Source organism: Mytilus californianus, unplaced genomic scaffold (genome assembly GCF_021869535.1).
Source record: "Mytilus californianus isolate M0D057914Y unplaced genomic scaffold, xbMytCali1.0.p SCAF_49, whole genome shotgun sequence".
Classification (NCBI taxonomy): domain Eukaryota; kingdom Metazoa; phylum Mollusca; class Bivalvia; order Mytilida; family Mytilidae; genus Mytilus; species Mytilus californianus.
In genome coordinates this window covers 161,503-173,738 of record NW_026262700.1, presented here as the reverse complement: position 1 = coordinate 173,738, position 12,236 = coordinate 161,503, and the positions used below count along the sequence as shown (strand labels likewise).

General features: G+C 38.5%; 1 long non-coding RNA gene across 1 annotated transcript; it reads left to right on the top strand.

Moving 5' to 3' along the window:
* Positions 1–273: 273 nt before the first annotated feature.
* On the top strand, positions 274–10,538 carry LOC127700146 (uncharacterized). Its single transcript, XR_007981473.1, has 3 exons — positions 274–943; positions 4,890–5,387; positions 8,008–10,538. It is a non-coding gene; the product is annotated as an uncharacterized LOC127700146 (long non-coding RNA).
* Positions 10,539–12,236: the final 1,698 nt, after the last annotated feature.

The following is a 12,236-nucleotide window of genomic DNA, read 5'->3' as shown; positions in this document are numbered from 1 at the left end:
GCAGTTCTTGAGGGAAAGATAAGGTTAGTTAATTTTTTAATACACTGGTTCTTTATGAGTTTATTTTAATTGGTATATCTTGCCTCAATATATATAAAGGTGTTGATATAAATATTGTTTTAAAGTATTTGTTACAAATGTGGAATAATTATTTTGTAAATATGAATTTTCCTCTTGCCTCAATATATATAAAGGTGTTGATATAAATATTGTTTTAAAGTATTTGTTACAAATGTGGAATAATTATTTTGTAAATATGAATTTTCCTCTCATTTTTAGCTCACCTGGCCGAAGGGCCAAGTGAGCTTTTCTCATCACTTGGCGTCCGTCGTCCGGCGTCGTCCGTCGTCGTCCGTCGTCGGCGTTAACTTTTTACATTTTGAACTTCTTCTAGAGAACCACTGAATGGAATGAAACCAAACATGGCATGAATGTTCCTTATGAGGTGCTGACCAAGTGTTGTTACTTTGTAGCCGATCCATCATCCAAGATGGCCGCCAGCGGGGGACTTAGTTTAACATAGGACCCTATGGGAAATGCATACAAATGACTTCTTTTAGAGAACCACTGAATGGAATGAAACCAAACATGGCATGAATGTTCCTTATAAGGTGCTCACCAAGTGTTGTTACTTTGTAGCCGATCCATCATCCAAGATGGCCGCCAGCAGGGGACTTAGTTTAACATAGGACACTATGGGAAATGCATACAAATGACTTCTTTTAGAGAACCACTGAATGGAATAAAACCAAACATGGCATGAATGTTCCTTATGAGGTGCTGACCATGTGTTGTTACTTTGTAGCCGATCCATCATCCAAGATGGCCGCCATCGGGGAACTTAGTTTAACATAGGACCCTATGGGAAATACATACAAATGTCTTCTTTTAGAGAACCACTGAATGGAATGAAACCAAACATGGCATGAATGTTCCTTATGAGGTGGTGACCAAGTGTTGTTACTTTGTAGCCGATCCATCATCCAAGATGGCCGCCAGCGGGGGACTTAGTTTAACATAGGACCCTATGGGAAATACATAAAAATGTCTTCTTTTAGAGAACCACTGAATGGAATGGAACCAAACATGGCATGAATGTTCCTTATGAGATGCTGACCAAGTGTTGTTACTTTGCAGTCGGTCCATCATCCAAGATGGCCGCCAGCAGGGGACTTAGTTTAACATAGGACCCTATGGGAAATACATACAAATGTCTTCTTTTAGAGAACCACTGAATGGAATGAAACCAAACATGGCATGAATGTCCCTTATGAGGTTCTGACCAAGTGTTGTTACTTTGTAGCTGATCCATCATCCAAGATGGCCGCCAGCGGGGGACTTAGTTTAACATAGGACCCTATGGGAAATGCATACAAATGACTTCTTTTAGAGAACCACTGAATGGAATAAAACCAAACATGGCATGAATTGTCCTTATGAGGTGCTGACCATGTGTTGTTACTTTGTAGCCGATCCATCATCCAAGATGGCCGCCATCGGGGAACTTAGTTTAACATAGGACCCTATGGGAAATACATACAAATGTCTTCTTTTAGAGAACCACTGAATGGAATGAAACCAAACATGGCATGAATGTTCCTTATGAGGTGCTGACCAAGTGTTGTTACTTTGTAGCCGATCCATCATCCAAGATGGCCGCCAGCGGGGGACTTAGTTTAACATAGGACCCTATGGGAAATACATACAAATGTCTTCTTTTAGAGAACCACTGAATGGAATGAAACCAAACATGGCATGAATGTTTCTTGTGAGGTGTTGACCGAGTGTTGTTACTTTGAAGCCGATTCATAATCCAAGATGGCCGCCAGCGGGGGACTTAGTTTAACATAGGACCCTATGGGAAATACATACAAATGTCTTCTTTTAGAGAACCAATGATTGGAATGAAACCAAAAATGGTTTGAATTTTCCTTATGAGGTGCTGACCGAGTGTTGTTACTTTGAAGCCGATCCATAATCCAAGATGGCCGCCAGCGGGGGACTTAGTTTAACATGGGACCCTATGGGAAATACATACAAATGTCTTCTTTTAGAGAACCACTGAATGGAATGAAACCAAACATGGCATGAATGTTTTTTGTGAGGTGCTGACCGAGTGTTGTTACTTTGAAGCCGATCCATAATCCAAGATGGCCGCCAGTAGGGGACTTAGTTTAACATTGGACCCTATGGGAAATACATACAAATGTCTTCTTTTAGAGAACCACTGAATGGAATGAAACCAAACATGGCATGAATGTTTCTTATGAGGTGCAGACCAAGTGTTGTTACTTTGTAGCGGATCCATCATCCAAGATGGCCGCCAGCGGGGGACTTAGTTTAACATAGGACCCTATGGAAAATACATACAAATGTCTTCTTTTAGAGAACCACTGAATGGAATGAAACCAAACATGGCATGAATGTTTCTTGTGAGGTGTTGACCGAGTGTTGTTACTTTGAAGCCGATCCATAATCCAAGATGGCCGCCAGCGGGGGACTTAGTTTAACATAGGACCCTATGGGAAATACATACAAATGTCTTCTTTTAGAGAACCAATGATTGGAATGAAACCAAAAATGGTATGAATTTTCCTTATGAGGTGCTGACCGAGTGTTGTTACTTTGAAGCCGATCCATAATCCAAGATGGCCGCCAGCGGGGGACTTAGTTTAACATGGGACCCTATGGGAAATACATACAAATGTCATCTCTTAGAGAACCACTGAATGGAATTAAACCAAACATGGCATGAATGTTCCTTATGAGGTGCTGACAAAGTGTTGTTACTTTGAAGCTGATCCATAATACAAGATGGCCGCCATTAGGGGACTTAGTTTAACATTGGACCCTATGGGAAATACATACAAATGTCTTCTTTTAGAGAACCACTGAATGGAATGAAACCAAACATGGCATGAATGTTTCTTATGAGGTGCTGACCGAGTGTTGTTACTTTGAAGCCGATCCATAATCCAAGATGGCCGCCTGTAGGGGACTTAGTTTAACATGGGACCCTATGAGAAATACATACAAATGTCTTCTTTTAGAGAACCACTGAATGGAATGAAACCAAACATGGCATGAATGTTCCTTATGAGGTGCTGACCAAGTGTTGTTACTTTGTAGCGGATCCATCATCCAAGATGGCCGCCAGCGGGGGACTTAGTTTAACATAGGACCCTATGGGAAATACATACAAATGTCTTCTTTTAGAGAACCACTGAATGGAATGAAACCAAACTTGGCATGAATGTTTCTTGTGAGGTGTTGACCGAGTGTTGTTACTTTGAAGCCGATCCATAATCCAAGATGGCCGCCAGCGGGGGACTTAGTTTAACATAGGACCCTATGGGAAATACATACAAATGTCTTCTTTTAGAGAACCACTGAATGGAATGAAACCAAAAATGGTATGAATTTTCCTTATGAGGTGCTGACCGAGTGTTGTTACTTTGAAGCCGATCCATAATCCAAGATGGCCGCCTTTAGGGGGACTTAGTTTAACATGGGACCCTATGAGAAATACATACAAATGTCTTCTTTCAGAGAACCACTGAATGGAATGAAACCATACATGGCATGAATGTTCCTTATGAGGTGCTGACCGAGTTTTGTTACTTTGAAGCCGATCCGTAATCCAAGATGGCCGCCAGTGGGGGACTTAGTTTAACATAGGACCCTATGGGAAATACATACAAACGTCTTCTTTAAGAGAAGCACTGAATGGAATGAAACCAAACATGGCAAGAATGTTCCTTATGAGGTGCTGACTAAGTTTTGTTACATTTAGGTCCTTAAGGTCCAAAATGAAACTTTGTTTGATTTCATTAAAAATTGAATTATGGGGGTTATTTGTTACGCTGACATTTATGGTCCTAACAGTTTAGGCATTAGGGGTCAAAAAAGGGCCCAAATAAGAATTTTTCTAGTTTTCAGACAATAAATTGTGGAATGGTGTATGGATCTCTGAAATTATATCACAAAGGGATGGTAAGAATTGTCTTTGGGAGTTATGGCTCAAACCGTTAAGGAATACGGTGCAAAAAAAGGGGGGGGAAGGGTTTCCAGGTTAATGGACAATTACTTAAGTACAAAACATAATTTAAAAGGCAGTGTAAGGTTGGTAATTGAAACTCATTTGAATATCTCACCTAAACTGCTTTTAAATTATGTATATTGGAAATTTGCCAAAAACTTTATTATTAATAAATTCCATTGGAAATTTGCCAATAACTTTAGTTTAATGAAATTTGCCAATATAAAATGTTGCTGATGAACCTTTTTTGTTTATCTCACCTAAACTGCTTTTAAATTATGTATATTGGAAATTTACCAGCCATGACTATGATGTCATTTTCTATTTTAATACGTTTATGATGTATTTAAATGGGTTGTTATGGTTGCAAAGTCCATTGGAAATTTGAATTGAGATTATGACCATGCAGTTCTTGAGGGAAAGATAAGGTTAGTTAATTTTTTAATACACTGGTTCTTTATGAGTTTATTTTAATTGGTATATCTTGCCTCAATATATATAAAGGTGTTGATATAAATATTGTTTTAAAGTATTTGTTACAAATGTGGAATAATTATTTTGTAAATATGAATTTTCCTCTTGCCTCAATATATATAAAGGTGTTGATATAAATATTGTTTTAAAGTATTTGTTACAAATGTGGAATAATTATTTTGTAAATATGAATTTTCCTCTCATTTTTAGCTCACCTGGCCGAAGGGCCAAGTGAGCTTTTCTCATCACTTGGCGTCCGTCGTCCGGCGTCGTCCGTCGTCGTCCGTCGTCGGCGTTAACTTTTTACATTTTGAACTTCTTCTAGAGAACCACTGAATGGAATGAAACCAAACATGGCATGAATGTTCCTTATGAGGTGCTGACCAAGTGTTGTTACTTTGTAGCCGATCCATCATCCAAGATGGCCGCCAGCGGGGGACTTAGTTTAACATAGGACCCTATGGGAAATGCATACAAATGACTTCTTTTAGAGAACCACTGAATGGAATGAAACCAAACATGGCATGAATGTTCCTTATAAGGTGCTCACCAAGTGTTGTTACTTTGTAGCCGATCCATCATCCAAGATGGCCGCCAGCAGGGGACTTAGTTTAACATAGGACACTATGGGAAATGCATACAAATGACTTCTTTTAGAGAACCACTGAATGGAATAAAACCAAACATGGCATGAATGTTCCTTATGAGGTGCTGACCATGTGTTGTTACTTTGTAGCCGATCCATCATCCAAGATGGCCGCCATCGGGGAACTTAGTTTAACATAGGACCCTATGGGAAATACATACAAATGTCTTCTTTTAGAGAACCACTGAATGGAATGAAACCAAACATGGCATGAATGTTCCTTATGAGGTGGTGACCAAGTGTTGTTACTTTGTAGCCGATCCATCATCCAAGATGGCCGCCAGCGGGGGACTTAGTTTAACATAGGACCCTATGGGAAATACATAAAAATGTCTTCTTTTAGAGAACCACTGAATGGAATGGAACCAAACATGGCATGAATGTTCCTTATGAGATGCTGACCAAGTGTTGTTACTTTGCAGTCGGTCCATCATCCAAGATGGCCGCCAGCAGGGGACTTAGTTTAACATAGGACCCTATGGGAAATACATACAAATGTCTTCTTTTAGAGAACCACTGAATGGAATGAAACCAAACATGGCATGAATGTCCCTTATGAGGTTCTGACCAAGTGTTGTTACTTTGTAGCTGATCCATCATCCAAGATGGCCGCCAGCGGGGGAATTAGTTTAACATAGGACCCTATGGGAAATGCATACAAATGACTTCTTTTAGAGAACCACTGAATGGAATAAAACCAAACATGGCATGAATTGTCCTTATGAGGTGCTGACCATGTGTTGTTACTTTGTAGCCGATCCATCATCCAAGATGGCCGCCATCGGGGAACTTAGTTTAACATAGGACCCTATGGGAAATACATACAAATGTCTTCTTTTAGAGAACCACTGAATGGAATGAAACCAAACATGGCATGAATGTTCCTTATGAGGTGCTGACCAAGTGTTGTTACTTTGTAGCCGATCCATCATCCAAGATGGCCGCCAGCGGGGGACTTAGTTTAACATAGGACCCTATGGGAAATACATAAAAATGTCTTCTTTTAGAGAACCACTGAATGGAATGGAACCAAACATGGCATGAATGTTCCTTATGAGATGCTGACCAAGTGTTGTTACTTTGCAGTCGGTCCATCATCCTAGATGGCCGCCAGCAGGGGACTTAGTTTAACAAAGGACCCTATGGGAAATACATACAAATGTCTTCTTTTAGAGAACCACTGAATGGAATGAAACCAAACTTGGCATGAATGTTTCTTGTGAGGTGTTGACCGAGTGTTGTTACTTTGAAGCCGATCCATAATCCAAGATGGCCGCCAGCGGGGGACTTAGTTTAACATAGGACCCTATGGGAAATACATACAAATGTCTTCTTTTAGAGAACCACTGAATGGAATGAAACCAAAAATGGTATGAATTTTCCTTATGAGGTGCTGACCGAGTGTTGTTACTTTGAAGCCGATCCATAATCCAAGATGGCCGCCTTTAGGGGGACTTAGTTTAACATGGGACCCTATGAGAAATACATACAAATGTCTTCTTTCAGAGAACCACTGAATGGAATGAAACCATACATGGCATGAATGTTCCTTATGAGGTGCTGACCGAGTTTTGTTACTTTGAAGCCGATCCGTAATCCAAGATGGCCGCCAGTGGGGGACTTAGTTTAACATAGGACCTTATGGGAAATACATACAAACGTCTTCTTTTAGAGAACCACTGAATGGAATGAAACCAAACATGGCAAGAATGTTTCTTATGAGGTGCTGACTAAGTTTTGTTACATTTAGGTCCTTAAGGTCCAAAATGAAACTTTGTTTGATTTCATTAAAAATTGAATTATGGGGGTTATTTGATACGCTGACATTTATGGTCCTAACAGTTTAGGCATTAGGGGTCAAAAAAGGGCCCAAATAAGAATTTTTCTAGTTTTCAGACAATAAATTGTGGAATGGTGTATGGATCTCTGAAATTATATCACAAAGGGATGGTAAGAATTGTCTTTGGGAGTTATGGCTCAAACCGTTAAGGAATACGGTGCAAAAAAAGGGGGGGGGGAAGGGTTTCCAGGTTAATGGACAATTACTTAAGTACAAAACATAATTTAAAAGGCAGTGTAAGGTTGGTAATTGAAACTCATTTGAATATCTCACCTAAACTGCTTTTAAATTATGTATATTGGAAATTTGCCAAAAACTTTATTATTAATAAATTCCATTGGAAATTTGCCAATAACTTTAGTTTAATGAAATTTGCCAATATAAAATGTTGCTGATGAACCTTTTTTGTTTATCTCACCTAAACTGCTTTTAAATTATGTATATTGGAAATTTACCAGCCATGACTATGATGTCATTTTCTATTTTAATACGTTTATGATGTATTTAAATGGGTTGTTATGGTTGCAAAGTCCATTGGAAATTTGAATTGAGATTATGACCATGCAGTTCTTGAGGGAAAGATAAGGTTAGTTAATTTTTTAATACACTGGTTCTTTATGAGTTTATTTTAATTGGTATATCTTGCCTCAATATATATAAAGGTGTTGATATAAATATTGTTTTAAAGTATTTGTTACAAATGTGGAATAATTATTTTGTAAATATGAATTTTCCTCTTGCCTCAATATATATAAAGGTGTTGATATAAATATTGTTTTAAAGTATTTGTTACAAATGTGGAATAATTATTTTGTAAATATGAATTTTCCTCTCATTTTTAGCTCACCCGGCCGAAGGGCCAAGTGAGCTTTTCTCATCACTTGGCGTCCGTCGTCCGGCGTCGTCCGTCGTCGTCCGTCGTCGGCGTTAACTTTTTACATTTTGAACTTCTTCTAGAGAACCACTGAATGGAATGAAACCAAACATGGCATGAATGTTCCTTATGAGGTGCTGACCAAGTGTTGTTACTTTGTAGCCGATCCATCATCCAAGATGGCCGCCAGCGGGGGACTTAGTTTAACATAGGACCCTATGGGAAATGCATACAAATGACTTCTTTTAGAGAACCACTGAATGGAATGAAACCAAACATGGCATGAATGTTCCTTATAAGGTGCTCACCAAGTGTTGTTACTTTGTAGCCGATCCATCATCCAAGATGGCCGCCAGCAGGGGACTTAGTTTAACATAGGACACTATGGGAAATGCATACAAATGACTTCTTTTAGAGAACCACTGAATGGAATAAAACCAAACATGGCATGAATGTTCCTTATGAGGTGCTGACCATGTGTTGTTACTTTGTAGCCGATCCATCATCCAAGATGGCCGCCATCGGGGAACTTAGTTTAACATAGGACCCTATGGGAAATACATACAAATGTCTTCTTTTAGAGAACCACTGAATGGAATGAAACCAAACATGGCATGAATGTTCCTTATGAGGTGGTGACCAAGTGTTGTTACTTTGTAGCCGATCCATCATCCAAGATGGCCGCCAGCGGGGGACTTAGTTTAACATAGGACCCTATGGGAAATACATAAAAATGTCTTCTTTTAGAGAACCACTGAATGGAATGGAACCAAACATGGCATGAATGTTCCTTATGAGATGCTGACCAAGTGTTGTTACTTTGCAGTCGGTCCATCATCCAAGATGGCCGCCAGCAGGGGACTTAGTTTAACATAGGACCCTATGGGAAATACATACAAATGTCTTCTTTTAGAGAACCACTGAATGGAATGAAACCAAACATGGCATGAATGTCCCTTATGAGGTTCTGACCAAGTGTTGTTACTTTGTAGCTGATCCATCATCCAAGATGGCCGCCAGCGGGGGACTTAGTTTAACATAGGACCCTATGGGAAATGCATACAAATGACTTCTTTTAGAGAACCACTGAATGGAATAAAACCAAACATGGCATGAATGTTCCTTATGAGGTGCTGACCATGTGTTGTTACTTTGTAGCCGATCCATCATCCAAGATGGCCGCCATCGGGGAACTTAGTTTAACATAGGACCCTATGGGAAATACATACAAATGTCTTCTTTTAGAGAACCACTGAATGGAATGAAACCAAACATGGCATGAATGTTCCTTATGAGGTGCTGACCAAGTGTTGTTACTTTGTAGCCGATCCATCATCCAAGATGGCCGCCAGCGGGGGACTTAGTTTAACATAGGACCCTATGGGAAATACATAAAAATGTCTTCTTTTAGAGAACCACTGAATGGAATGGAACCAAACATGGCATGAATGTTCCTTATGAGATGCTGACCAAGTGTTGTTACTTTGCAGTCGGTCCATCATCCTAGATGGCCGCCAGCAGGGGACTTAGTTTAACATAGGACCCTATGGGAAATACATACAAATGTCTTCTTTTAGAGAACCACTGAATGGAATGAAACCAAACATGGCATGAATGTCCCTTATGAGGTTCTGACCAAGTGTTGTTACTTTGTAGCTGATCCATCATCCAAGATGGCCGCCAGCGGGGGACTTAGTTTAACATAGGACCCTATGGGAAATACATACAAATGTCTTCTTTTAGAGAACCACTGAATGGAATGAAACCAAACATAGCATGAATGTTCCTTATGAGGTGCTGACCAAGTGTTGTTACTTTGCAGTCGGGCCATCATCCAAGATGGCCGACAGCAGGGGACTTAGTTTAACAAAGGACCTATGGGAAATACATACAAATGTCATCTCTTAGAGAACCACTGAATGGAATGAAACCAAACATGGCATGAATGTTCCTTATGAGGTACTGACCAAGTGTTATTACTTTGCAGTCGGTCCATCATCCAAGATGGCCGACAGCAGGGGACTTAGTTTAACAAAGGACCTATGGGAAATACATACAAATGTCATCTCTTAGAGAACCACTGAATGGAATGAAACCAAACATGGCATGAATCTTCCTTATGAGATGCTGACCAAGTGTTGTTACTTTGTAGCCGATCCATCATCCAAGATGGCTGACAGCGGGGGACTTAGTTTAACATAGGACCCTATGGGAAATACATACAATTGTCTTCTTTTAGAGAACCACTGAATGGAATTGAACCAAACATGGCATGAATGTTCCTTATGAGTTGCTGACCAAGTGTTGTTACTTTGCAGTCGATCCATCATCCAAGATGGCCCCTAGGGGGGGGGGGGGCTTAGTTTAACATAGGACCCTATGGGAAATACATACAAATGTCTTCTTTTAGAGTACCACTGAATGGAATGAAACCAAACATGGCATGAATGTTCCTTATGAAGTGCTGACCAAGTGTTGCTACTTTGTTGCCGATTTACTGTTCAAGATGGCCACCAGGCTATTTTATTAAATAACGGGACCAATATTAATCAAAATTTGGCCTCAATCATTATTTGGGTATCTGTTATGATTTTTATCTATCTTTACATGATTTCTAAAACCAAAGTAGAGTCAGGTGAGCGACACAGGCTCTTGAGAGCCTCTAGTTTATAAAGTTGTTGTCATATTTTTTTGAAGGTTTATTAAAATTGTCTTGGTAAAAAATTTTAAGCACAAGAAAATTCCCTTTTTATATAGAGGATAAAAATATTTATAGAGGATTAAAAATATTTGTATGCCCCTGTCGTAGCGGAGGGGGCATAAAGTTTTACCCTTGTCCGTCTGTACGTACGTATGTATGTTGCTAAATTTTTAGTTTCCGTTCTCTTACTTTAGTATGTCTTAACCACCGGTTCCATATCACAAAGAGAATGCTGGGATTGATTTTTGGGGTAATTGCCTCAAAAAATTTGAGGAAATAGGGGCCAAAAAAGGGTAAAAAAACAAGCATTTTTCTAGTTTCATGACAATAACTTGTGTGTAAGTGTATGGATCTTTATGAAATTGTACTACAAGGTTCCATGTCACAAAGGGAAAGCTGGAATTGATTTTGGGGGTAATTACCCAAAACGTTTAGGAAAAAGGGGCCAAAAATAAGCATTTTTCTAGTTTCCAGACAATAACTTGTGTTCAAGTGTATGGATCTCTCTGAAATTGTACTGCAAGGTACCATACCACAAAGGGAAGGCTGGGATGGAGTTTAGGGTGATGAATCATAAGGGGGTTCTCAGTGTCAACAGTTTATACCGCACGTTTACACAGCAAATATATTCAACAACAGATAGAAGTCTGACATTTTTTGGTCTCAAAGATGCAAATTTAGACTTATCTATTTTGAAGGATTTTCCTTTCTAAATTTCCTGTATGCAGCGGCTCCAGATATTGCATTAGATACCCAGCTCCAAACGTTGTCGTATATTTTTATGAGGCAGCACTTGGGAAACGTCGTGTCTAAAATAAAAGGTGTCTTTATCCATCGTTTTCCTAATTCTTATCTCAATTTTTGTACAGTCCAGTTGGAAGGATTGTGCATGTCCTATTGTCTATCAGGATTAGTTACATTTTAATGATGTCAGCATCTTTCACCAGATATTATTTACACTCTTGTTTGTTTAAACAAATCTTATATTACATATAAGTAAAATAATAATGTATTAGATGTAACTTCAAATCGACCATTTTTTTTATAGATAATTGTATCGGATGAAAACTTCAATCGGCCACTTTCTTTATTGATAATTCTATTATATTTACAAAATTCATCCAATTTTTATAGATAATTACTTATTGATAGTTTTATTATATTTTACAAGATTCAAAAACTTTTTATGTATAATTTATTAGATGTAACCTCAAATCGACAATATTTATAAATAATTGTATCAGTTGAAATCTTCAAGCGGCCACTTTATTGATAATTCCATTATATATACAAAATTTAACTAATTTTATAGATAAATACTTATTTATAGTTTATACTTTACAAGATTCAAGCACATTTTATAGATAATGTATTAGATGTTACCTCAAATCGGCCATTTTTTATAGATAGTTATATCAGATGAAATCTTCAATCAGCCACTTTCTTTATTGATAATTGTATTATATTTACAAAATAAAATGGGCTGTCTGCATAATGGCGTGTAACCGAACTTAATTGAAACACGGTTTAACCAAATAAAACAAGATGGCAACATACAGTTCAAAATATTTCGTTATAAGTTTAACAAGACCAAATACATATGCCAAAATATTTATTAGTAGAATTTGAAATGACTGATGGCCAAAACTCCATATCACCTTA